We start from the raw sequence: 27,133 nt of genomic DNA on the forward strand, positions 1-27,133 counted from the left end.
AGCATCTTATATCAAATAGTTTAAATATAATTTTCCATACAAAAGAAGTAAGGAAGATGATTTTTTCCACAGGAGTATGATTATTATGTTGACAACAGCAAATTCAACCAAGAAAATTCATTTTTGAAGGTGCTAAAGGTTGGCTGGTTTAGATATGGCAATTTATCACTGTATTATTTATAGTACTTAGGAACAGCTCACAGTACATTAATCAGGGATAACGTTTGCTTAATTAACAAGACTGCCAAAAAATGTCAAACACAAGCACAAAAACACAATTGAATAAATATATATACATATATTAGCTAAGGACTGATAATCACAAAATAAAAAACTTTAACTTGCATCCAAATCATTCACCTGCTTGAAGTGTTATTCTTTCACTGTATAGTTTATAAGTTAATACTTTCTTCCCAGGGTTAGAGAGTAGTGTTTAAGATACATCAGATAATCTATATTGTATGAAGTTTCAGTTTAGGCCAGCCCTCCTCTAGTATGTTTATAGCTTATTCTTTATAGGCAGTTGCCTAGTTTCCCACATGGTTTGAGTAGACATAATTGCACTTAGATTACCTCGTTTAAATTATGGCTCCATCATTTCTCAGCTGTGGGTCGTAAGGCAAAGTTAATCAACCTCTCTGTACCCCTGTTTCATAATTTATAAAAAGGGGTTCATAGTGCCACCTAACTTATAGGGTGGGTATAAGAATTCAATTAATATATTTAAAGAGTATTGAGCAGTGTCTAACTACACAATAAATATTACCTAATATTTTAATTTGTATTATTATGATCAGTAGTGGTATACTCTACCTTCTCTAGCTTTCTTTAGTGCTATCCTCCTTAGCCTCTGAGACATGTCCCAATCCCATCAATTTTCTTTCTCTTTAGCGTCTCACTTCAACAACTACTGAGCAGCTGAGCAAGTGGTGTATGCATAGTACAAATGCAATAAATGCTTTATGATATAAACATACAGTTCATCTTTCTATGGAACTTATACCTGATATATATCTTGCATATAGTTTCTTCATATATTTGATCAGTTTCATATGTCCAAAATTTATGTTGGATTTTATGAAACTATAACTAATAATGAGACCCTGGAGTACTCACTAGCAGTCAGCATTGAGAATACTTAGAGTAGCACAAATTCCTAGGACTTGTGTGTGTGGAGTGTGTGTGATACACAAAGAGCGAAAGTTAGTGTGATGACTGAAGAAGGAAAACTGAAGTCAGGGTGGACAAAAACGGAAGTCAGGGTAGACAATGCTGAGTGAAAACAGTGTGACATAATAGAATAACAGAGAACTGCAGATATCTAATAAACCTAGTGTGCCCATTTTAAATAAGAGCAGTAATCCAAGTGCTAATGCTGAAAGGCAGGATTAAAATCATAGTGAAGCCTTCAGACATTTAGAAATAGTGGATGCAGAAGACAGTGTTTGTTAAGTGAGACCCCTTAGATACTCAGATGAGAGCAATAACATGGAAATATTTCAATACTTTTTGAAAAGGAAATACCACAGCAAAGAACAAGAACAAATGTATTTGCTTTGATTCTTGAATGGTACAACAGCCCAATATTCAGGGTTAAAAGACTTGATTATATATTATGTATAATCCACCTTATCTTTCCACCATGTCTTTTCAGTGATCTAGACTCTTGTTTATGGACTTGAAGGGGCCCCTCTTATTTCCTCTCTTCTCTCCCTATATAATATGCTCAGAGGGCATAAAGTCACCTCCTAAGAAGTCTTCTGAGATTAACTGACACGGAAAAAATATTTAGCCAGGAAACTAACCAATGGCTCATGTATTTTAGAATGGAGGAGGGTGGATACAACCAACTGCTTGTGTTCCTGTCCGGATACAGGTTTTTGACCAATGATATCTAAACTAACTGGATTTATATCATTTTCTTTCAGTCTCGCTAGTAGGAGCTCATTCATATTGAATTGCTAATTAATGGACTTGATTCTAAATTCAATATTTCATTTGTTTGCCCTCTCATTGGCTTGATGTCTTACTAACTTCCTGAACTGTGTTCTGACAGAAAATATCACAAGGATGCTCCAAATAACACCTACATTTTCATTCTTACATTAATCTTATTTTCTCTTATATCAATTCTGATTTCTTATTGTCTTCCAATTTATGGGACCATCTCATAGTATTTACACTGTATTATATTGATATATTATGTTCCCCGTGGCATATCCCAAATATATTTTGATGAATGAATGAAGAAATGAGTGGAGTGGGAGAAATGGCACTATAACATTGCATAGAACAACATACATAGTTTTGTTGTATTATGGACTAAATCACAACCCATTTTGTTCTTAGAAAATATTTTGTTGTTGTTAAATGCTCTGTTTTCACAGTCCATCTCAAATAAATCAGACAATAGAAAGATAAACTAAGAAAAGCTGGCACAAGAATGGTCCTTAAATCCTCTGTCTTACCTTTCTTTATATAATTGCATTATGGAAAATTACAGTTTTAAGAGAATGTAAGTAAAGAGACCATCACAGGGAGATTATTTTTTTAAAAGGTAATAAATAGTGCATTAGTATTTTTTTCCTCAGTTATCTCAGGTTCCATTTGATTGTTGACTTTAATTAACTGAATTAAATGAATGCTAAAATGAATTTTAAAAGTACAAAGTTTTACAGTAAATAATTTAGTTTTGCGTATTTTCTTATCTCAATGAATGTAACTTTCTTGTGTGTGTTTTCTACTCTGATAAATAGAAAATATTTTAAAGGCTTATCAAATATCAAGCCATTGTGAAGGAAACTGTCTGCTTGTGCTTCCTTGGAGATTAGGATTATTATTTTGTATTAAATATTTGATTAGTGCTAGTAAAAGAATATTTTTGAATAGCATTTTGATTGACATTTATTTTCCAAGTTTCCAAACAATTTACTGGAAGTGTTGCAATAAATTCATCTTAGTTCTTATTGTCTTGTCTTCTCTTCTTTCCCTTAACTTCTGACATTTCCCTTGATAATTTTGTTTATTACAGCTTCTAAATTTTTAACAATGGAAACAAAGGAGAGCATAAGTATAATCAATTTATTTCTTTCTTTTGGACAATTGGTACATACATGTATATTTTCCCATGATATTAATGAAATATAGTACCTATAATAATTTTCTTTAATATTTTTACTTTGGGTATTATATTACATCTGTTATCTTATTTGCTAATAAGAACAACTAAGTAAACTAGGTTAGTATTATTTACCACTTTTTTGTGGGAAAAACATGAATGTCAGAAATATTATGTGAAACCAAGAGACACGTTTTTTGGCTTTCACTGTTCTCTTTGCTCTGCTGCTTCTATGATGGTTAAAATAGTATTTTAATTTATCATCTCAGTAATTAACTTATCCCCTTTCTTATTAAGTGACTTACAAATATTAAATGAAGATTAAAAGAGAGAGGAAGCAAGGAAAAAAAAAATCAGTGGCTTCAAAAGTGGAACCTAATGAGACCAAAGTTTTATATCATATGTTTACTGCCAGTGGGTCATGGATTTAGCTATCAGTTTTTTAGCAGCCAAATTCAAAAGGGAAATGTAATAAGTTACACAATTCATGGTGCCGATAAGATAAAAACAACCAATTATCCTTTGAAATGAAAAATTGTGCATAGTAATAATATCAGACTAGAAATTTTCCAAGTGGAGTGGCTCTCCCAGACACTGTGTAATATAATAAAATTATTCTTAACATTCTCCAGGAGATTCCACAGTGAATTTCATGCATGCTTTCTTGTATAACCTATGTTGGCATCATAGCAAAGTATAATTCAGTAAAAGCAATTTATGGAGAAGCTTGCAGAGTGAAATAGAGGGAATGCCTGGTTGGATCAAGGAGTATAGGTATATTTAGGACTTTGGGTAGCCTTCTTATTCCTCAAGCCATCTTCCCTCACTGCTAAACTATCAGTAAACATAGGCTAACAATGCATTCAAGATTTTATTATCTCCCTTGTGTCTATAATGAACTTAGTCAATTAAAATCAAATTCACAGGACTTAAAAGGCTGTCAAAATGGGGTAAGATAGGTTTGATATGTTTAATTGAAATTTGGAGAGCCTAGAAAGGACAAAGGCTTAATATGAAGGTATCCTAACTCCACCTGGATGCAAACCAAGTAAATAAAATCTGGATGGAATAATTTGATATTATTTAGTTTTCACGTATGTTATTATTTTAGGTTTAAATAAATATAATATCTTTTAGAAAAAGACTTCAGATTAAATAAAATGTACTCTAATGATAAAATTTTGTCTAATAAGGAAATAAATATAGTAAGACTATAGAGTCAGATAGGTTCCTCTGAAAATCAACTGTGTTTTCTACTGAATATTTTAGAAAATACTAGTATAGATGTAGAAGTTTAGCACCCTTAAATCTATTTAGTACTGTAGAATGCTCAGATATTTAGAAGTAGAAAATTATTTGCTATTGTTGATCATGTGGAGATGGAATTCACCAATTCAAATTTAGCATTCTTACTTTAATCCTGTAATGATTAACTAGAATGTGAAAGGAGTTATTCATATCCAAGATTGTTAGATGTTTATCATAGAAGTCTACCTTCTATATTTTGCATTAAGGGATCCTATATCTCTCCCCTTTTTATATTCACTGAGCCCTATGCAAGTTGATACCCCACCTGGACTTTTCCTACAAGGTTCTTTGGGTCTTGGGCTACAGAGTCACCTTCATATGTTCATTTGTGACAGGGTTGAGGAGATCACTGGGACATTTTACAAATTTCCTTATGAAGTATGTAAATTGTTTTGACCTGAGTATAGCTTTGTGATCAACAGAATTCTTGACAGAAAAGAATAATAAGCCATAACTATCAAAAAGTAAACAGACAATCTGTATATCTTCTTTGGAGAAATGTCTATTTAGGTCTTCTGTCCATTTTTGGATTGGGTTGTTTGTTTTTCTGATATTGAGCTGCATTAGCTGCTTGTAAATTTTGGAGATTAATCCTTTGTCAGTTGCTTCATTTGCAAATATTTTCTCCCATTCTGAGGGTTGTCTTCTCGTCTTGTTCATGGTTTCTTTTGCTGTGCAAAAGCTTTTAAGTTTCCTGAGATCCCATTTGTTTATTTTTATTTCCATTTCTCTAGGAGGTGGGTCAAAAAGGATCTTGCTGTGATTTATGTCATAAAGTGTTCTGCCTATGTTTTCCTCTGCGAGTTTGATAGTGTCTGGCCTTACATTTAGGTCTTTAATCCATTTCGAGTTTATTTTTGTGTATGGTGTTAGGGAGTGTTCTAATTTCATTCTTTTACATGTAGCTGTCCAGTTTCCCCAGCACCACTTATTGAAGAGGCCCTCTTTTCTCCACTGTATATTCTTGCCTCCTTTATCAAAGATAAGGTGAACATATGTGTGTGGGTTTATCTCTGGGCTTTCTATCCTGTTCTATTGATCTATATTTTTGTTCCAGTACCATACAGATTGCCAACAAACACATGAAAGAATGCTCAACATCATTAATCATTAGAGAAATGCAGATCAAAACTACAGTGAGATATCATCTCACACCGGGCAGAATGGCCATCATCAAAAAATCTACAAACAATAAATGCTGGAGAGGGTGTGGAGAAAAGGGAACCCTCTTGCACTATTGGTGGGAATGTAAATTGAAACAGCCACTATAGAGAACAGTATGGAGGTTCCTTAAAAAACTAAAAATAGAACTACCATACCACCCAGCAGTCCCACTACTGGGCATATACCCTGAGAAAACCATAATTCAAAAATAGTCATGTACCACAATGTTCATTGCAGCTCTATTTATAATAGCCCGTACATGGAAGCAACCTAAGTGTCCATCAACAGATGAATGGATAAAGAAGATGTGGCACATATATACAATAAAATATTACTCAGCCATAAAAAGAAACAAAATTGATTTATTTGTAGTGAGGTGGATGGACCTAGAATCTGTCATACAGATGAAGTAAGTCAGAAAGAGAAAAAACAAATACTTTAAGCTAACACATATATATGGAATCTAAAAAAAACCCAATATGGTCATGAAGAACCTAGGGGCAAGATGGAATAAGACACAGACCTACTAGAGAATGGACTTGAGGATACAGGGAGGGGGAAGGGTAAACTGGGAGAAAGTGAGAGAGTGGCATGGACATATATACACTACCAAACATAAATAGATAGCTAGTGGGAAGCAGCCGCATAGCACAGGGAGATCAGCTCAGTGCTTTGTGACCACCCAGAGGGGTGGGATAGGGAGGGTGGGAGGGAGGGATATGCAAGAGGGAAGAGATGTGGGGACATATGTATATGTATAACTGATTCACTTTTTTATAAAGAAACCGACACACCATTGTAAAGCAATTATACTCCAATAAAGATGTTTAAAAAAAAAAGTAAACAGGATTGAACCTAGCTGAAAGCAGTACACATAAAGACCATGTCGAATATGTGAAGATAGATGTGTTTTGTACAGTGGATAACAAAAATGTGCTACACCTGTCATGAGATCTTGTGCGTCTAAATCAGAGCAGGTGTTAGTTCCCTTCTACTTCTTTTATTTCAGATTATACTTTATGAGAAATATTTGATAAACTGAAACCTGTATGGAGCAAAATAAACCAGAGAGTGAGTCTATGTGTATCCCAATGTATGAAGACTTGTTTAAGGTGCTAGGACGTTTGTCCTGGAGAATGAAAAATTTTGACTGTTTTCTCCAAATACTGGCAGAGCTCTCATGTAAAAGATGCTTTAACTCTTCCATGCCACTGCAGAGAAGACAACTAGGATTCACGGATGAAGTTGTAATGCTGGAGACTTGAACTTACTGCGAGGCATAACTCTGTATGATTGGTTCTAGAGTGAGCTGCCTCATGAAGCAGTGAGTTCTGCATCACTAGAAATATCTAGTCCTAGGATATATTTGTCCAGGATGTTTTTCATAGAGAGGTTATGTCAGAATAGCCTGCTGGACTGGATTCTTTTCATCCTTGTGTTTCCTTTAGACCTTGTGATAGAATTTGTGTTGTATCTGACACTGTTTGCTATAGTTTTGGGGAACGTAGGAATCAGTGTGCCATGTGAGAAGATACTAAGATTCATATGGAACTTTACAGAGAAGTTTTTCTGACTAGTGAGGATTTGGGACTATCTTCCACGTCTTCATATGGAAAAGAACATTAACGTAATAGTGGATCTTGCTCTCTATGAAAGCATACCAAAAGTTGTACACATTGCGTTAAAGTCATAGTTGCCTTTAAACGAGTGATTCTTGGAGGACAAATAATAATAATAATGTCTATAAGTAACCATCAATATGTAAAAGTGCTTTTCTTTGGTAGGTGGACAACAAACTTTTAAATAAATAAATATGAAAATGCTAAATGTTGAGCTGACCTAAAATTCAGGGATGCATACATCAATGGATTAAAATTTCTCAGTATACTGAAGATGTGGCAATTAAAAAAACATTTCTTGTAACGCCTCTTCTTTCAAGATGAAATTCTAACAAATTGATTTTACACGCTACAAAATGCAGTGCATATTTTTTGGGTATCTAATTTTACTTCATTTATGAAACAGTACTACTATTCAGTCTTTCTTGGATTTTTTTGGTGTTTGCTTTGTTTTCAATTTTTTGTTTAACTGATATTAATACCATTTGCTATTTCTAACTGAAGTGTACAAATAATCTTGAACAATTACAATCCAATGGAAGATTAATAAGGATAATACACTGCATTACAACTGATTATAGAATCCCTATATAGGCTGTATGTGTGTGTATGTACACACAAATATACATGTACACATATATGAAATAGACATATATATATATCCACATATATTTCTTATTCAAGCCAAAAGGTAGACAGTTTTCGAAATGCGTCATTTTTTGGGATAATTTCTTAAGGAACAATATATTAATTATATAAAAATAATAGGTATGGGTCCCCCCCAATAAAACATTTATTTAAAATCATGCGTTTAATGATTATCATATGAAATAATAGGTATTGCAAGCTTTATGGGCTAAACATAGTAATATAAAATAGAACAATTTTGGTTTAGCTCTAGCTTTGGCTGTAACAGTTTTTAATCAACACATCACTAAATTATGAATTCTTGAAAAGTGATTAAATATTGAAGGAAATATTCTAGTTTGTTTTATAAGTAACTGTCTATAATTGACGAAGATGCTTGTATTAAAATCATGTGGACCTTACCCCTTTTAAAAAGAAATTTTACATTAAGAAGTAAGAGACTTTAAATTCATAATGTATAAAAGTATTGGTGCACTGATGCTGTACAACATTAACCAGTTACTAACCCATCATTGCTGAATTATTTGAAAAAAATGATACAATAATCTCTTTCCAGGAATGCTTAATACATTGTTAATAAATGTTTGAATGGTCTGGAATGGAAATGTCTTTATATATCTGATACTTGATTATTCATGCTATCTTTCCTGTTTAACCCAAACATTTTACTAACAAAATCAACATGTAGAATGCGCTAGTCAGACATCAAAACAAACTTAGTAACTTGCTCTCCCTCTTCTGCATACTGCATCTACATATCAACCTGTGGAACTTGAGACTCCATTAAATTGAATTACTTGGGCTCAAGGCAAACTGCCACCTTTAGGATAAAGAAAGCAAAATTGCTTAGATGTTTTTATTGTTCAATTAGAATGTCTTATACCTCAATGTTAATTTCAGTGCTTTGGATTCTTTGAACTCTCCTTACTAGTATCAGTTTTTCTTGAACCAAGTTAACATGCTGTTTTTGAAATTTATTTTTCTTACTGGAGATGTGCAACACCATTTAATGATTGCCTGAGTTATTTACAGGCCATTCACAACTTTTCATCTTTGGTATTGTCATTACATTTTATGTTAGAAATAACACAAAGTACCTACTGATAAATTTCATGGAGATGTCACTAATATTTTGGGTTTTTTTTAAATTTTAAAATTAGGATACAATTCATAGAAATTGACAAAATCAAATCAACTAGTCAGCTTGTGTGTATCTACCCTCTAAAGTCTAGGCCAACTATTTGACGTATTTGTGGCTTAACCTTAGTTAGAAAAAAAAGGCATAGTTTCAGAGGGTTATGCACTTATCATAAAACATCAGGCCACCAGGAAGTTGGAGCCCAAATCCAAATGCAGTGATTGGTTATCACCTTATGGCATGCATTTCTGTGTTCCCATACTCGCTGACCTTTATCTTAATATCTGACACTCATTTTATTGGCATTTTCTTTGTTTTTACTTTATCTTAATATCTGACACTCATTTTATTGGCATTTTCTTTGTTTTTACTTCATAGTATGTATTTGATAAGCCATCAAAAATCAATTTTAGCACTGTACTAGTAGGGTTCTAGTGGTACATAATTTTCATAAGTAAAGCAATCTAATATTTGTATTGGCATGTTACTTTTCTCTGTGTTTTTTTTTTTTTTACATCTTTATTGGAGTATAATTGCTTTACAAAGGTGTGTTAGTTTCTGCTTTATAACAAAGTGAATCAGTTATACATATACATATGTTCCCATATCTCTTCCCTCTTGCATATCCCTCCCTCCCACCCTCCCTATCCCACCCCTCTGGGTGGTCACAAAGCACTGAGCTGATCTCCCTGTGCTGTGCGGCTGCTTCCCACTAACTATCTATTTTACGTTTGGTAGTGTATATATGTCCATGCCACTCTCTCACTTTGTCACAGCTTACCCTTCCCCCTCCCTGTATCCTCAAGTCCATTCTCTAGTAGGTCTGTGTCTTTATTCTTATCTTACCCCTAGGTTCTTCATGACATTTATTTTTTCTTAAATTCCATATATATGTGTTAGCATATGGTATTTGTCTTTCTCTTTCTGACTTACTTCACTCTGTATGACAGACTCTAGGTCCAGCCACCTCATTACAAATAGCTCAATTTCGTTTCTTTTTATGGCTGAGTAATATTCCATTATATATATATGTGCCACATCTTCTTTATCCATTCATCCAATGATGGACACTTAGGTTGTTTCCATCTCTGGGCTATTGTAAATAGAGCTGCAATGAACATTTTGGTACATGACTATTTTTGAATTATGGTTTTCTCAGAGTATATGCCCAGGAGTGGGATTGCTGGGTCGTATGGTAGTTCTATTTTTAGTTTTTTAAGGAACCTCCATACTGTTCTCCGTAGTGGCTGTATCAATTTACATTCCCGCCAACAGTGCAAGAGGGTTCCCTTTTCTCCACACCCTCTCCAGCATTTATTGTTTGTAGGTTTTTTGATGATGGCCATTCTGACTGCTGTGAGATGATATCTCATTGTCGTTTTGGTTTGCATTTCTCTAATGATTAATGATGTTGAGCATCCTTTCAAGTGTTTGTTGGCAGTCTGTATGGTACTGGCACAAAAATATAGATCAATGGACCAGGATAGAAAGCCCAGAGATAAACCCACTCTGTGTTTTTTAATATGTATCTTTTAGCCATAGGCATATGTTCATGCTGATTGTTTTAGCTTTTCATTGGCTACTATGCTACCTATTTAACTAGTGCCTTCTTTTCATTGAAAAATCCCAGTGGTGCTTTTTAATATTTAACTCTTTCTGAATTTTCTCTTTTGCTTTGATATAACCCTCAAGAAGAAGATCTTTAGATACACAAAGCCTTGTTCCTTTAACAGTGTCTCTTGTGCAGTGCAATTATTCACGTAGCAGTATCTCATGAAATTACACACAAATGTAGTAACATGGGTTTCTGTCTTACTGCCAGTACTTTGAGAGAGCTTCACAGCATATTCTGCTTCCTCTCAAGCACATGTGCCATGTATACTATGAAGAGTAATGAATAAAGGAGACTTTCACTTTGATTTTCTTTTTATACACCTTTACAGAAGTCTCTATGGCAACAGAATAAATGCTGAAAGCCTGAATATATTCTAAAAATTTAGCACAGTTGGACAGTTTATTTATTTAAACAAGTAAGTATTCTCTCAAAACATGTGAAGATGACTAACTTTTTCAGACAAATCTGTAAGAAATTATTAGAAAAAATAATAATCAGAATCTGGGTTGGCTTAACAAAATGTAAGTTATACCACACCTTAATTATTCATTTATTTGTTTATTTGTCTGTGATAGGATTGTGGTTATTAGGCAACTGTAGTCAACATCATGTATCTGGACTTTAGTATGATCACTCATCATCTAGTAAAAATATCTAGTCTTTATATAAGACCTATTACGTGCCTCACATTTCTAAGTATTTCATGTTTCTTGACTCATTTGATCTTGTTAACAGTTCTATGAAGTAGACATATTACTTTCTCATTGTGTAGAGTAGACTCAGGCCAACAAGTAGCAGATGGGTAATTGGCATCAGGTTGTCTGGCCCTAGAATTCAGGTTTTTAACCATAATGTTATATCCCAATCAGTTGAGGGTGATGGGATATCATGGATATCTCTGCCTTTATCCTTAAAGTGCCATAAAAGCATATAAAAGTAGAGGAAGACTACTTCTGTATTTTGCCTGAATTTTCTCTTATTTGTTTGAAATCTTTATCAGCCATGAAGATATTGAGGGAGCATATATCAAACTTACAAGTTAAAGCTGAGAGAGATAAAAAGGTGATATGCTGAGTGAAAGATTTGGGATACAAAAGGAGCAATGGGATAAATCTCACAATGGGAAGAAAGTCCAAAAGGGAGGGGATATATGTATATGTATGGCTGATTCATTTTGCTGTACAGTAGAAACTAACACAACATTGTAAAGCAACTATACTCCAATAAAAATTAATTTTAAAAAATGTAGCAGGTATAAATATAAGCACTATGCTTGAATCCAATAAAACATGAAACAAGGACAGCAATAAGGAAGAGCTGACTTAGGAACAAGCCATGCATCTAAGGGATTTTAATAGAGACTAGCCCTGCTGTGGTGTAAACTTAGTTTTAGATAGGCTGCATTAATATCCTACTTGATTTATTGAGTAGTCTTACCTTGGTTTGGGAATAATTCTGAATTTTTTCCCAATTAATATTTTCAGCTCTGATAATCATCTCCCATGTTTTAATGCCATTGGTATAAATTTTTAATTTTTTCTAATCCATTTTGTTACTAAAATTCAGTTAAATCTCTGATCTCAAATTTCATTTAAATTGTATGTTCTTCCTTTTCCCCTGTGTGGCCTTAAATTGAAACAATGATAGCTTGGAGTGGCAAGGAGGTAGATCACAGGCTGCCTCTGAGATATATGTCCCCCTCTTCCTTTTGAAGGTATAACTACTCCAATGTGTTAGGTCAGAGAAGAGAGAGAAGAAAGCGCTCAGTGTATGTTTACTAAACAGTTGCTGCTCTTGTTCTTTCTTTGCTTTACTAACTTCTGTGTGACTCTCTCTTGGGCCTTAATGTGAATTCTTTGGCTGGACCCTACTGTAGAGTTCTCTGATACGGGAGATCTAATCTGAATCCAAGCTAGCCTTCACTAAAGCAAACTTATAGCTGTACCCTCAATATCTCCTTGGTTTGGGGGCCTTCTCATTTCTTATTTAGTGACTCTAGCCCAGCTCTGCTTAATGTGTTCACTTGACTCTTGGAAACTTACCTATAACAACTGTAACACCTTGCAAAGGTTAGTGGACCACATGGGTGAAATGCAGAGATTAGAAATCTCTTCATAAAGCAGAGGTTCTCAAATTTTGCCTGGTAACTTTTCTTTAATTTATTTTTTTTGAAATATAGTTGATTTATAGTGTAGTGTTAATTTCTGTTGTACACCAAAGTGATTCAGTTATATACATATTTACATTCTTTTTATATTCTTTTCCATTATGGTTTTTCCCAGGATATTGAATATAGTTAGTTCCCTGTGCTATACAATAGGACCTTGTTGCTTATCCATTCTATATGTAATATCAATAGTTTGCATCTACTAACCCCAAACTCCCACTCCCTCCCTCCCTCCCCCTTGGCAAACACAAGTCTTTTCTCTATATCTGTGAGTCTGTTTCTGTTTTGTAGGTAAGTTCATTTGTGCCATATTTTAGATTCCACATATAAGTGATATCATATAGTATTTGTCTTTCTCTTTCTGACTTACTTCACTTAGTATGATAATCTCTAGTTGCATCCATGTTGCTGCAAATGGCATTATTTTGTTCTTTTTTATGGCTGAGTAGTGTTCCGTTGCATGCATGTACCACATTTTCTTTATCCATTCATCTATCGATGAATTAGAACACACCCTCACACCATGCACCAAAATAAAGTCAAAATGGCTTAAAGACCTAAATATAAGACAAGACATCATAAAACTCCTAGAAGAGATCATAAGCAAAACATTTTCTGACATAAATCTTACCAATGTTTTCTTAGGTCAGTCTCCCAAGGCAATAGAAATAAAACCAAAAATAAACATATGGAACCTAGTCAAACTTACAAGCTTTTGACCAGCAAAGGAAACCATAAACAAACTGAAAAGACAACCTAAGAATGGCAGAAAATATTTGCAAACGATGCGACTGATGTGGTAACTTTTAAATTAATGCGGAGTCCTAGATTCATTCCCGTTCCATCCCTTTTTGGATTCTATTCAGCAGATCTGCTGTAAAGCTTGAGAATATTTTGTTGTTTGTTTATTTCTTTAAAGCACCTCAACGAGTCAGTAGGGCTGAGAAACACTAAATTAGATTACCAGACAGTACTTGCAATCCTAAGATTTCATATATTATTTATTTTCCTTAAATGAAATACTTTTATAATAGTGGTATTATATTTAGTATTTAAAAACAGCCATAAATAAAAAGTTCAGATATTAATGCATTGAGTTTGCAAAAGTAACTTCATGTAAAATATATTGCAGTTCATATGTATGTAATGATATGTTGCATCAAGACCTCAAAAATAGATTTGCTTTGTTGATGTGGTTTCCTTCTGCCAGTGAAGTAAATGAAATAAAAGGTTAAGACCCCTTAGAGAAAAAAAAGAAAATCAAATTATCTTCAGAAATGTCTGTGATAGGGACTTCCCTGGTGGTTCAGTGGTTGAGAATCCGCCTTCCTGCGCAGGGGACGCAGGTTCAATCCCTGGTCGAGGAACTAAGATCCCTCATGCCAGGGAGCAACTAAGCCTGCATGCTGCAACTAAGACCCGATGCAGCCAAAAATAAATAAATAGAAATGTCTGTGGTAACACCTCCCTAGGCAAACTGTTGGCAGACCAGCTAAGGGCAGATTTGTACATCTGTGAGTGAAAATCACCTGAAGGGTGTCAAGTGCTGTTCTGAGTCACACTAGAGCCCCTTCATATTTATTTTCCAAACCAAGTAGTAGTTGCCATTTCCATCAGCCCACGCGGTCCTATTATTTCCCATCTTTGCTTTATAAATAAATAGGTGGTTCTCACAACACTTAACTTCTTGTTGAAAAATAATCAAATAATAATGCATTTCTCATATTTGGAACCTCATGGCAAAGTAAACTTACATGAAATGACCAGTCCACAGATGTGTTTGGATAAAGCTCCTCTGAGGAACAGCAATATTAATTTTAATTTTTAGTAAAATAATTTTAGTATTAATAAAATAATTTTAAAGTAGGTTTGCTTTACTATATCCTTACCAAATTATATACTGACCAGTTAGAAAAATGGTACATTAGTAATTAATTCACTATGAAGACCAACATCTAAAAAAATTTAAACATATGGAAGAGAAACTTAAAAATGAGAAATTCCTAAAAGGAGTATATTTATTGAAATCAAATAAAAATTGTAGTAAAAATTGTGTGAGGTATGGTTGAGTGCATACCAATGTAAACACACTTAAATATTTTATTGCCTTACAGTTTGAGTATGACATCAGTGAACATTTCTTATATCAAAATAATAAACAAAAATCATTTTCAGTCTCATTATTTAAGCTCAACTATTACATTCTGGAGGCTTAGCTTCCATTTCTCCATTCTATATTTATTTGCAAAGATTACTGCAGTCATAACGCTCACGTAATACATGATCCCTCTCTATCAATTGACGTTTTATTGTAACATTTTCCAAATAAACATAATTATAAATAATTGTGCAACATTTTATTAGATAACATGATTTAGTTGGTTATTTTTCCTACAATTATATATTATATATGCCTTACTCTCAGGTTTTACTATTATATATGGGACTGTTTCAGAGATCTGTATCCCTAGGATATTACCATATTTTGGAATATTTACTTAGGAAAGGTAACCAAAAGTGGAATTATTAGGTTGAAGAGGCTAGACGATTTTATGTTTCTTGTTTCATAATGAATTGCTTTATATAACTTACAGTGTTGCCAGAAAGATAGGCTAACTCAGTTCAAAAACTTATTACTATTTGGTGCTCATTTTAATATTCTGGAAAATGATGCTTCATTGTTTCTCAAGTTTTTGTAAAATGCAAGTTACTGGATTAGAGGAGATCAGTGTTGGGAATTTTTTTCATATGTGGAAAATCCATTTGTTTTTCTCTTGTACAAAATATCTTTGGATGTGCTCTTCCTTTTTTAACAATAGGAACTTTAGTATTTTTTTCTGATCATTTATATATAGGTTCTTTATAAAATAACAACCTTTTATTTGTCATAACTGCAAAAATATTATTCCTATTTACTCGTATTTTTACTGATACATTAGACTTAAGATTTTACTTGTAGTATGATCTAATATTTCTATATTTTCTTGCTGGTATATATAACAAGACAAATTCATTGATATATCAGAACAGTCAGAAATCTGTAACTGTTTCATTAACTCTTTCCTACCATTACATTTAATTTTACAAGTCACAGCTTCAGAGTGCCAAAGGTTAGTGGAAGTAATTTAGTCAGTGAGAAAAGCTGTTCCTTGTGGGGAAGCACCTTTATCAAAGCATATGGATCAAAGCTGGCTTTGATTCTCAAAAAAAGCAATTAGATTAGAAGAAAATTAGGATCTTGGCTCACAGTATGAGCATGTGAAGCATAATTCATCTTGATTCAGAGTTTTTAATCTTCCATCACTGGGTATCAAATATGTCACATAAGAAAAATAATTTCAGCTTTGTTTTCAACTTTGCTGTTTTATCACTGTTCCTTAGAAACGAAAATTAAGTTCTCATGTTGGGAAAATAGTTTTAGAATCGTTAAACACACATACACACACACACATCAGACTTCATCAATCATAAGGTTCTATTCTAATAATGTCATATATTTTGATCTTCTGCTCTGCCTATCTTGGTGCCTGATGTGCAGAATTTAAAATTGTAGAATGTGAATGGTTGGATTTCCTGCAATAGAATGTGAGAAGTTATTAAGTATGTCCTCATAATACCTTTAGGACTGCAAAAAGGATTGCTTAGGAGTTGAAAAAGAAATAGAAAGAAAATGATACGCCCTCGGAAGAACAGGCGAACACAACTCAGTGAGCAGTGAAAATCAATGAAGGCAAAAAATGGTCCATTTTCACCTCGTTCATTTTCAGGGACAGACCAGTTTTACTTCATTGATTTTCAGTGCTCATTGAGTTGTGTTCGCCTGTTCTTTAGTTGTGCTCCATTCTCCATTTTTTTCAGCTTCACTTTTGTGTTTTATTTTAAACTGTGATTGTTCTGAGATAGGCTTTGATGGCAGAGTTTTAGCTCAGTGAAACCATTTTTGCTTACTTGATTTTCTTTAGATATTATCATTACTTTTTAATATTTTCCTAGTGGTATTTTTCTGAAGAATCTCCTGTAAATATTTATTTTCTCTATTTTGATCTGTCCATCAGGTTTTATGGGTGAAAACCTTTCCTATAAAATTGAAAGTAAAAATGAAATTATTTTAATTTATTAATGTAATAACCATTCAAATGAGGAATCTGTTTCTGTTCAATCCACACATAAAAAACCTATTACAAGCATATGTTCAGCACCATATATACAACATAATTTTGTAATTGCCAGATACTGTATTTCGTATAGGTTCAGTTCAAGGAATTCTGAAGTTGTAAGTTCTGGTTTTTGAGAATTAGAGAGATGGATTTGAACTGGAGTGACTGACATGACTTTGAAGCTCACAAAGAAAATGTATAATGGTCCAGATCACAGCACCCCCAGCTAATTAGCAAATAGCGTTTGAGTCAGATTTATGAATTCTGGGTGTGTCATAAAAGCAGGTTCTTCTAAGTATTAGTGATATTCATTATGTCATCAAAATTTGTCTACGTTCACTCTGGATTTAGGAGGGATTCATCTAGAGGTTTGAAGGCAGGGAAAAGTGGAAGCCAATATTTTGAAATATAAAACTGAGTAAAATAGGCATTTACAGTTTTTTAGAGTATATAAATCATTTACTACATATAGACACATACAGGCAATAGAGTTGTAATAATGTGCAGTCACTTCCTGATTTTTTATGGATGTACTCAAGGTAGAAATAATAAAATATGTTAAAATATAGAATTTGATAAATACATAATAAAACTAGAGGCAAATCATGCCCATGTTATGAAGAGAGTAAAGCCATTTCAGCAAATATTTGAATGACTGCTTTACACAGGAGTTCAACTTTGATCTCAGGCTTAAATGATGACTTTTATTGGCAATCTGGAACATTCCAGGCTGAGAAAAGACTGAGAGTTAATTCATAGACTCTAGGGTATTGAAGAGTATTTTCTCAGAATAATCCTATTTGGCCCAAATGTAAGAATAGCCCAAATGTAAGAATTTAATTTAAGGTGAACCTGGAAAATTAGGCTTTGGAAGGTCCTAGAAAGACGAGTTGGAGGTGTTTGGACATGAATGTAACCAGAGATGAAGCACTAAGGCAAAGCCAGGATTAGGCTATCTCATATTCTGCTTTCTCAGTTGTAACCATGTTGTTCTATGAATGTGAGATGTCTGCTAGTCGTGACTGAATTTCTTTATATTCATTCATTCAGTCTGCATTCAATTCATTATCCATTCATAACAGTTATAAGATGTAAGGACCCAGTAGTACAAAAGACAGGTCCAGTCTTCTCTCATGGAACTTATACTAGTAGAAAGCTACCTTTATATCCTTGGCTACCGAAGATAAATACCCTAAAAGTGAAAGTTTTAATAGAAACAATAATGATTATTCCACATACTTGTCCTTTATAGCACATCTGGAAATGCTCTCTGTTACTAGTATCAAGAGTGTCTTACTATCATGCTTTGGTTAGCAAATTTAGCAAGAATAAATTAACCATTATGTCTTCAGGCTGTTAATGCAAGCTTTACTGAAGTGTTCTATGTGATCTTAAGCATAAAAATGAGAGTAATATACATAAATAGAATGTGTGAGAAATATATATGTGAAGTACTTAATCATACCATGTTTTGTGAGTTGTTACCTACCCATTCATGAGCAGTTCACAGAGCTGTATATATAAATATCTATTCATATTTTTCTCTATATATTTATCTGCTTATGAATATGTGGTATATGTGAGTATACATATGCATGTATATTAGTTATTGTTCTCTGAAAAGCAAATTCCATGTTCTCATTAGTTATTCAAGAGATTTATTCGGGAAATGCCTGTGAGGAAGGAGGGAAAGAATCCAAAAGAGGCAGGGAGAACCATCAGATAGTGATGCAGGTGTCATCCCTGGGAAGGAAGAAGGGAAGGATGGAGAGAAGGAAGAAAAGTTGGATTGGCAGAGTCTTGGATGTAGCAGAGTTTGTAGAAAATTTCAGCGAGGCCAGTGGGGAGTCCTTGTACCAAAGTTGCCTGTCAGAAGGGGTTTTGCATCTTTCAAGAATGGGCCTGCCTTAGTTATCCTATCCTGCTCAGTCATTAGCTGAGAATAATCCATGAGTAACATGGCCTCAGCAAAAATGCAGTGGTGGATTCTAGAACACTGAAGTTGGGGCTGTTGGTTAATTATGGTCCCAACAGCAGGAGATTTAAGAGGTGCATTTTCATGGATACCACAAAATACATACATATAAACATACTTGTATATATATATATATATATGTGTATATATAAATGTTTTAAAACATGCATATTTATTGCCTCAGAATGAATTATTAATGACTATTTTAAAACATCTTCATTGTTAGTTCATGGAATTATATTGTTAAGATACCTTTTTATCAATATATTTTGTTTGTTTCACTTACATGTTAAAATTTCCACATAACATTACTTCCTATATCAAAGGATATAAAGACACACGTAACTACCAAATGGGTTCATTGTTGGAGACAATTACCTAGTCTTTGTGAATGACCTTTAACACACAGAAATGAAATATTACAGCTTATTGTTTAACTTTCTTTTCAAATTTTAATTCATCTTTTATAAATAGAAAATATTTAAGCTATGTATAGGATCCTTTTTTTTTAATGATCCATAACTTTGGAAAGCTAAATTATATTGCCCTTACAAAAATTAAGACCACTGACTGTTTCTTGCTTAATGAAATCAAAATAATGATTATGGCCCAGAGGTAACATTACAAAACTGAATATAATTGCCAATATATATGCATTAAGCCACAGGATGCCCACTTTGGCCACAGCCAAAACATAATTAGATTTCTCAGAAATACCTCCTAGCGTTTAAGAAAAACAGTACTATATCACGATGGTACACAGGCATATAAATGGTGTGACTTTTTTGAGATATATAAATGATAACAAATTATGTATTGTTTGGCCTTGCAGTATTAATGAAATTAGAGTGACTTAGACAAGTCATAAAAAACGTTTTTTCATACATTAAAGCTATACAAAATAATTCATTTGTATCTTTTTCCACTTGGTGGTCATCTGACTTCCTAATTCTGTTATTCATTATTTGGTATAGAGAGGAGTATGAAGAAGAGCATGTGGAAGTGGGCATTAAGCACAGTAACAAATTTGGTCAGAATGTTGTATGTTTCTTGATGTAAATTTTTTAAAACATTAAGAACCTAACTATTGATTCTTCACAGAAATGCAGTAAAGTGAAGCATAGCATAGTTAAAAATCTATTATGTTTATCCCTGAAAAGTGTTATGTGAGTTTTATGTATATACAAATGCTATAGTCCCATATAGCATGGGGAAAATTCACATCAAATCTGTACTTCTACATTGTCTCTGGATCACTTTTCAATTATTCACAATTTTTGCGTTACCCAAAAACTTACAAAAGAGTACTATAGTATTAAAAAGAAACCCTTTTCTAAAAAGTTGACTTTTAATGTCTTTTAATATATTTTTCCTAAATGTTTGAGATTCTACTATACTTCTAGCCATCAGTATTTTACAACTTCATGATTAAGGAATGAAAATTAGTGCTGCTTTTTATGGTACTACTTTAAATATCTATTAATTAAAACAATTTTAAGGGAAATTATTTCTCAGTTATACTCAATTGAACAATTAGAAAAAGCCTAATAAAGCTCATTTCTTTGAAGGGCACTGGAATTTATATGAAGGAAAAAATAATGCCTCATTTAAAAAATTTGGAGTAATATTTTAATTCATTTATCCAACAAGGATTCATTGAGTTTTACAGGCAAAATACTTCTCATCTACTAAGTGTTAGGTGAACAATAGAACCACTTTCCTGCTCTTACGAAACTTGTAGTCCAGTATTCTAGTCATCAAAAAGCTTATTTTCTAATGTTCTTAAATTCCTCAAGAATTCTGTACACAGAATTGAGTATTTGACTGCAACTGGGAAGCATGTAGGAAGGAAAAGTACAGGACGTCAGGAAAGCATATATAATTCAGAAACTAGACCTAGTGTTGAGCCAGGGGAGGTATCCTGTTTTTTCTTTTATTTCTGTATCTTTATTTTTAAATTTTTTAAATAGATCTTTATTGGAGTATAATTGCTTCACAATACTGTGTTAGTTTCTGTTGTACAACAAAGTGACTATGGAAAACAGTATGGAGGTTCCTTAAAAAGCTAAAAATAGAACTGCCATATGACCCAGGGGAGGTATTCTTGAGGGAGTGGTATTGGAGCAGAAATCTGGAGAATGAGACAGCAGAAAGGGAAGCAGTGCCTTCCAATGAGAGGGACGAGAAAAATGTAAGAACACCCTTGAGGAAATGGAAGAGGCCACTGTGACTGGGGCTCTGAGAGCTAGAACTAGTGACATGGGAAGTGAGGCTGGAGAGAGGGGTAGAGGATCTCTAAATGTGTCCTAATGTAACTAATTTAGAGTAATCTTCAGGTGAATGTCATTATACTTGGGGACCATAATAAACTTTAGGTCACTTTTTGATATCAGAAGGTAATAGTCAATTACATTCTCTTATTTTGCCTGTGATCTTTTGATTAAATCACAGAGATTTTTCTTTTTAACAAAAGACAAATTGCTGCCACCTCATGCATTTAAAAAAATTCTTAGTGAGCAATTTTTGTAAAGATTGTATCCTTTTTGTAGGTCGCTTATCTTATTTATTTGGAAATGAGTTACATCAGTTGGTAGATGATACATCAGAAGTTTAGAACTTTCTCCCATCTTTCCAAGTTCCTAAATTATATTGCAATGAAAAGTTTTCTTTCTAAAAGTACTAAAGGTATTTCTCAATAGAAGCAATAAAATGAACTTTTTTGGCAGGTTTCCCAGAAAAAAAATCATCCCTCTAGCAATTTTGGAAATGAGTAGGGAAAAATGATAAATAATCTAAAATAAACTCACATTAGAGGCTTATATGGAATATTATGCAGTGTGTATTTGGAAACACATTTTCTTCCATTTTACCTTTAGGATTTTTTGGTTCTTTAAGAATGGGAAAATGCACTCCCATGAGAAATTCAGCATTAACATCCATTTCTACACTGAAAAATCTTGAGAAGTCATATATATCATTTTGAAATCTGTTTTAAAAGTAAGACCTAATAAGTGGGAGGATAGTTGAGTTTGATTAGATCTTTTTTCTTTCCACTAAATTCAAAATTACAATGTTGATGTCCGCTGAATAAATTAGGTAGGGTAGAGGATGCAACTCAGAGGAAAAAGAGACCTCCAAAAGTCACCTTACATTAATGAAAAAGAAAAGGTGTGTGTGAGATGTGGCTCTAAAGCGAAGTATCTAATTTGTGGGTCACTTTTGGGATCTATGTCATGTACTAGCAGTTATACCTTATGTGTGGAATAACAATTTGTAAATTACATCAATATGTAAAATACTGTGCATTAATAGGGAATACAGTTTCCATTTCTCAATACCTCTGCCCTGGCTTGTTATGATAACTCCCTAAGTAGTCATCCAATTTCTTGTGTCTCCATATTATCTAAATTAGACACACATATATTATTCTTTTAAAGTCACAGTTATATTAGACAAGATTTGTGACCCAAATCCTTTAATAATTCTCTTCTACTTTATATGGTAGGTATTAATACATCCTCCTGTCTTCAACTTCTTTTTCTATCCTTATTTTCCATACTCCCTGTAACTAGCATGAACCTCCTACTACAATGTGTATATATTCCGTGTTTTCTTACCTTCAGGCTTTTGATTGTATTATTCTTCCTGCTTGTTATTTTCTCTTCCCTCTGTTTATTTCCTCTGTCACCTCAGTTTATGACTATTCTTTAAAGCCAAGTTCAAATACCTTAAACTCCATGAGCCTTTCCCTTATCTTTATGGAAAGTAATTGTCTTTTTTCTCATCAAAGAATTCTCTTTGATACATTAACTATACTTCTATTATAGCACTTATCACATTTTATATTACATTATTTATGTCGGCTAGATGATAAGGAACTTGAAGGTGAGGATTATATCTGAGTCATTTAGCTCAATGCCTTGCATAGTACATATACGTAGAATGAATGAATAAATATAAATGTAAAAATATATTACTTTTATATATGCATCAAGAAAATGCAGGCTTTATCCATATACACAAGTCAGGTTGAGTATTTATCTGACATGAAGAAGGAATGTCTCAGTAGTATTAACTTGCTTATTCATTCATTAAATTTTTTTTTTCCACGATCACTTGTTGAGCATCAGCTTTGCGCTAGGAACATTATATGAGTAGTTTGTGAATTCAAGATTGACATGAAACTTTAGCTGAGTCTTTCAAGAAATATGGCATTTGCTTTCAAGAGAGAAGGCATAAGAGCATAAGCAGAAAGCATAAAAGAAAGTATAGTCAAAATTTAATTGTGATGAGCCTTTATCCAGTCTGTATATAGGAGTTTGTGTTGAACTCTTGCCCCTTCACCGTTTAAGAAATTTGTCTACTATGAATTTTCATTGCTATGAAATGAAAATAATAATTTCTGCCATTGTAATATTGTTTTTGCAAATAATTTCAGCACCTAGAATAAATGAGGCTATTTTTCAGTATGAGGTGATGACATAAAAGAAAGTGATGAAATAAGTCATGAACTGCATAGTTAGAAGAGCTTGAAGGACTTTTCTTTCAACACAATTGGCATATTTGAGCTATGTATGCTGAAAAGTTCTGGCTGAAAAACAGTCATGTGTTTTCGTATTAGCATGAGAGTGAAATCTTTGAACCTTTAATTTTTTTCATTTTATTCCCAAAATAAACACTTAGGGAAGTGAAGTTTTGCAAAACTCTTAGTGTCTATGATATACATAGTGACAATAGGATGAAACTGTGAATCAGATGACTCAAGTTCTAGTCCTGGGTCAGCCATTGAATTAAATTTGTGATCTTGATCAATCCATCTACCTGATTTCTACCTGAAAAACCTTTATAACAAAGTTTTGGGGTTAATCTTTAATAGTAATTTTTAAACTGCTGTGAGGAGTCCCTGTGGTTCACATAATCCCTTTAGGAGCCGCTTGCCAAGAAGAAGAGGCCTAGTGTCCCAGGCACCACCACTTTTAGTATTTGTTTTTGTCTTCTGTTTTCACTATGTATTATAATTCTCTTTACAATACATTCTGTGGCAGAAACAAAAACAACAACCTAAAAATAAAAAATTCCCTGCCTTGGATCATTTCTAGATATCATACATCAATAATCTTCATTTTTACCTCTCTATGGAGCATGGATATTGGCAGGTAAATATAATTATCACTTTGTTCATTTTATTCACTCATCAAACATATATTTCTCTGAGAAGTTGTGGAAAGGTCTGTGTCCAGCATTGTGGAAATTCAAAGGCCACACCTTTCAAAATCTATTGGGGAAGATAGACACATAAATATCTAAGGGAAAAAAATCCTTAGGTAAGTGTTGTGCCAGAAGTATGAATAAAGTGCCTTGAATAAAAGCTGAAACTATATGCTTCATGCACCTGGCAGGTAAAGAATCCATAATAGCTGACTGTTGCAAGTATGTTTTAATCCTAGTGATCTCAGGTTCTGTTCTGGAACTGAAGCACTTTTTATTTCAGGACCACCATTGATTTTAAAGCAGATGCCTGAAGAAATGTTATCTTTGAAAACACTTTTTATTTTAAAATCATCCTCACCTATTCATGCATTACTTATTTTAATACAAAGTGCCATTTTTTAACCTTGGCAAAAAAAGATTTAAAACATTCTACTTAAAGTCCATAGGTTATAAGAAGCTTGGAGATCATTGTGAGGGAAGAATAAAAATGGAAATGTTCATAATCGGTATAAATAATTCAGTATATAAATATGTATGTCAAAGTCCAAGTGAAATATCTATTAAATGTATTATAGATTGGAATAACTTAATTAGTATAGTGCCATATGGTAATGTTTAAACACCCCTATACACTGCTTATAATCTATCTTCAGTATTTACCTGAATAACCTCAAAGCGAAAAGTACTACTGCATGAAAAAGGAAATATAAATACCCATTATTCAGCTTTCCAGAATCTTAGGTTTGGGCAGGTTACCCATGTCTCTTTTGCCCTCTGTTCTTTTCTTCTCTAAATTTTGAGCTTTAGTCTACCAAAAATGTGACCACACATCTTGCCCTCCACAAATTTTATTTGGTAGTAATTGAAATGTGTAATTTGCTTGTGATGGTTAATTTTTTGTGTCAAAGTAATGAGGTTATGGTACTCAGGTATTTGGTCAAACGTTATTTTAGATATTTCTGTGAAGGCATTTTTAGATGAGATTAACATTTAAATCAGTAAATTTTGAGTAAAGCTAATTATCCTCCATAATGTGGGTGGGCCTCATCCTTCAATCAGTTGAAGGGCTTAATAGGAAAAGAATGACCTCCAAGGTAGAAGAGGGAATTCTGCTAGCAGATACCTTTAGGTTCAAATTGCAAGTGTTACTTTTGTTTCCAGCCTGCTAGCCTACGCTGCAGATTTTGGACTTGCTAAGCTTCTGCAAATGAGTGAGCCAATTTCTTAAATAAATCTCTCTCTCTCTCTCCCTTTCTCTCTGTATATGTGTGTGTGTGTGTGTGTGTGTGTGTGTGTGTGTGTGCATCTTCTTGGTTCTGTTTCTCTAGAGAAACCTGACTAATACATGCTTGAAGGTCTATAGCGTGCTGACCATGTTATAATAGTTTGAATCAAAAAATTTGGCCCCAAATCATCTTATTTTATGTGATGTGATATAGTAATGTAGATATTAAAAAGGAAAATACAGTATGTTCAAGATAATAAGAGTGAGAAGATATTCTTCCAGAGATAAGATACAGTGGCATGAATATGTAAGCCAGTTAAACACTCAACTAGTTTTATTTATAGAGGGACATCAATGAACCCTATTATGCTATATTTCTCAGAAAAGACTATGCAGCCCCTCCTTACCTCCTCTTTCTTGAATGTTGTGGAGGCAGGTCTGGTTATTTGTATAAAAGTTCCACACAATTTGCATTTCTCTAATAATTAGTGATGTTGAGCATCTTTTCATGTGCCTGTTGGCCATCTGTATGTCTTCCTAGGTTAAATGTCTATTTAGGTCTTCTGCTCATCTTTAATTTTTTTAATTTAATTTAATTTTTTTTTTTTTTTGCCGTACTTGGGCCTCTCACTGTTGTGGCCTCTCCCGTTGCGGAGCACAGGCTCCAGACGCGCAGGCTCAGCGGCCATGGCTCACGGGCCCAGCCGCTCTGCGGCATGTGGGATCTTCCCGGACCGGGGCACTAACCCGTGTCCCCTGCATCGGCAGGCGGACTCTCAACCACTGCGCCACCAGGGAAGCCCCTTCTGCTCATTTTTTAACTGGATTGTTTGTGTTTTTTGATATTGAGCTCCGTGAGTTGTTTGTATGTTTTGTAGCTTAATCCTTTGTTGTTTCATTTGCAAATATTTTCTCCCATTCTGAGGATTGTCTTTTTGTCTTGTTTATAGTCTGTCATACAGAGTGAAGTAAATCAGAAAGAGAAGAACAAGTACCATATGCTGACACATATATACGGAATCTAAAAAAAAAATATGGTACTGATGAACCTAGTCGCAGGGCAGGAATAAAGATGTAGACATAGAGAATGGACTTGAGGACATGGGGTGAGAGGGGGAAATGAGAGTAGCATAGACATATATATATATACTAGTGGGAAGCAGCAGCATAGCACAGGGAGATCAGCTTGGTGCTTTGAGATGACCTAGAGGGGTGGAATAGGGAGCGTGGGAGTGAGGCTCAAGAGGGAGGGGATATGGGGACATGTGTATGCATATGGTTGATTCACTTTGTTGTACAACAGAAACTAACACAGTATTGTGAAGCAATTATATTCCAATAAAGATCTATTAAAAAAAAATGTTCCACAAGATATGGGTGGTAAAATTTGAGAATTACTGGCATATCCATCTGTAATAAAGAATTGACTTCAATAATAGATAACTCTTACAATTGTTATTTATGATCATTAATATTTTACTAATTTTTGTTCCAAAATAATTTTTTGCTTACCGTTGCTGTATTTAACTTCTTTTATCTTATTCAGGCTTTTAGTGGAAACATAGTTATCGTAAGTTTTCAAACTCCTAGAATAAGCCGGGCTCATTTGAAATCCTGAACTCTGAGTATATTTCCTGAAAGTTTTTTCAGAATTTAGTAAAATTGTATATTTGTTTTTTTCAAAAAACACGATATAAAAAGAGAAAATAGTCTAGGAAAAATAGTGCACATCATTCACCCTTCTTTTCAGTTATTAACATTTTGATAATTAGATTGCTTTAGAAAAGA

The 27,133-nt window shown here is 33.6% G+C and overlaps 1 protein-coding gene across 2 annotated transcripts in view; it reads left to right on the forward strand.

Annotated features, from left to right (window-relative positions):
• GRID2 (glutamate ionotropic receptor delta type subunit 2) overlaps positions 1-27,133 on the forward strand; it is a 1,331,651-nt gene that overhangs the window by 106,590 nt on the left and 1,197,928 nt on the right. The gene's annotated exons all lie outside the window — the stretch shown is intronic.

The sequence above is a fragment of the Lagenorhynchus albirostris genome, chromosome 4 (assembly GCF_949774975.1).
Source record: "Lagenorhynchus albirostris chromosome 4, mLagAlb1.1, whole genome shotgun sequence".
Classification (NCBI taxonomy): Eukaryota; Metazoa; Chordata; class Mammalia; order Artiodactyla; family Delphinidae; genus Lagenorhynchus; species Lagenorhynchus albirostris.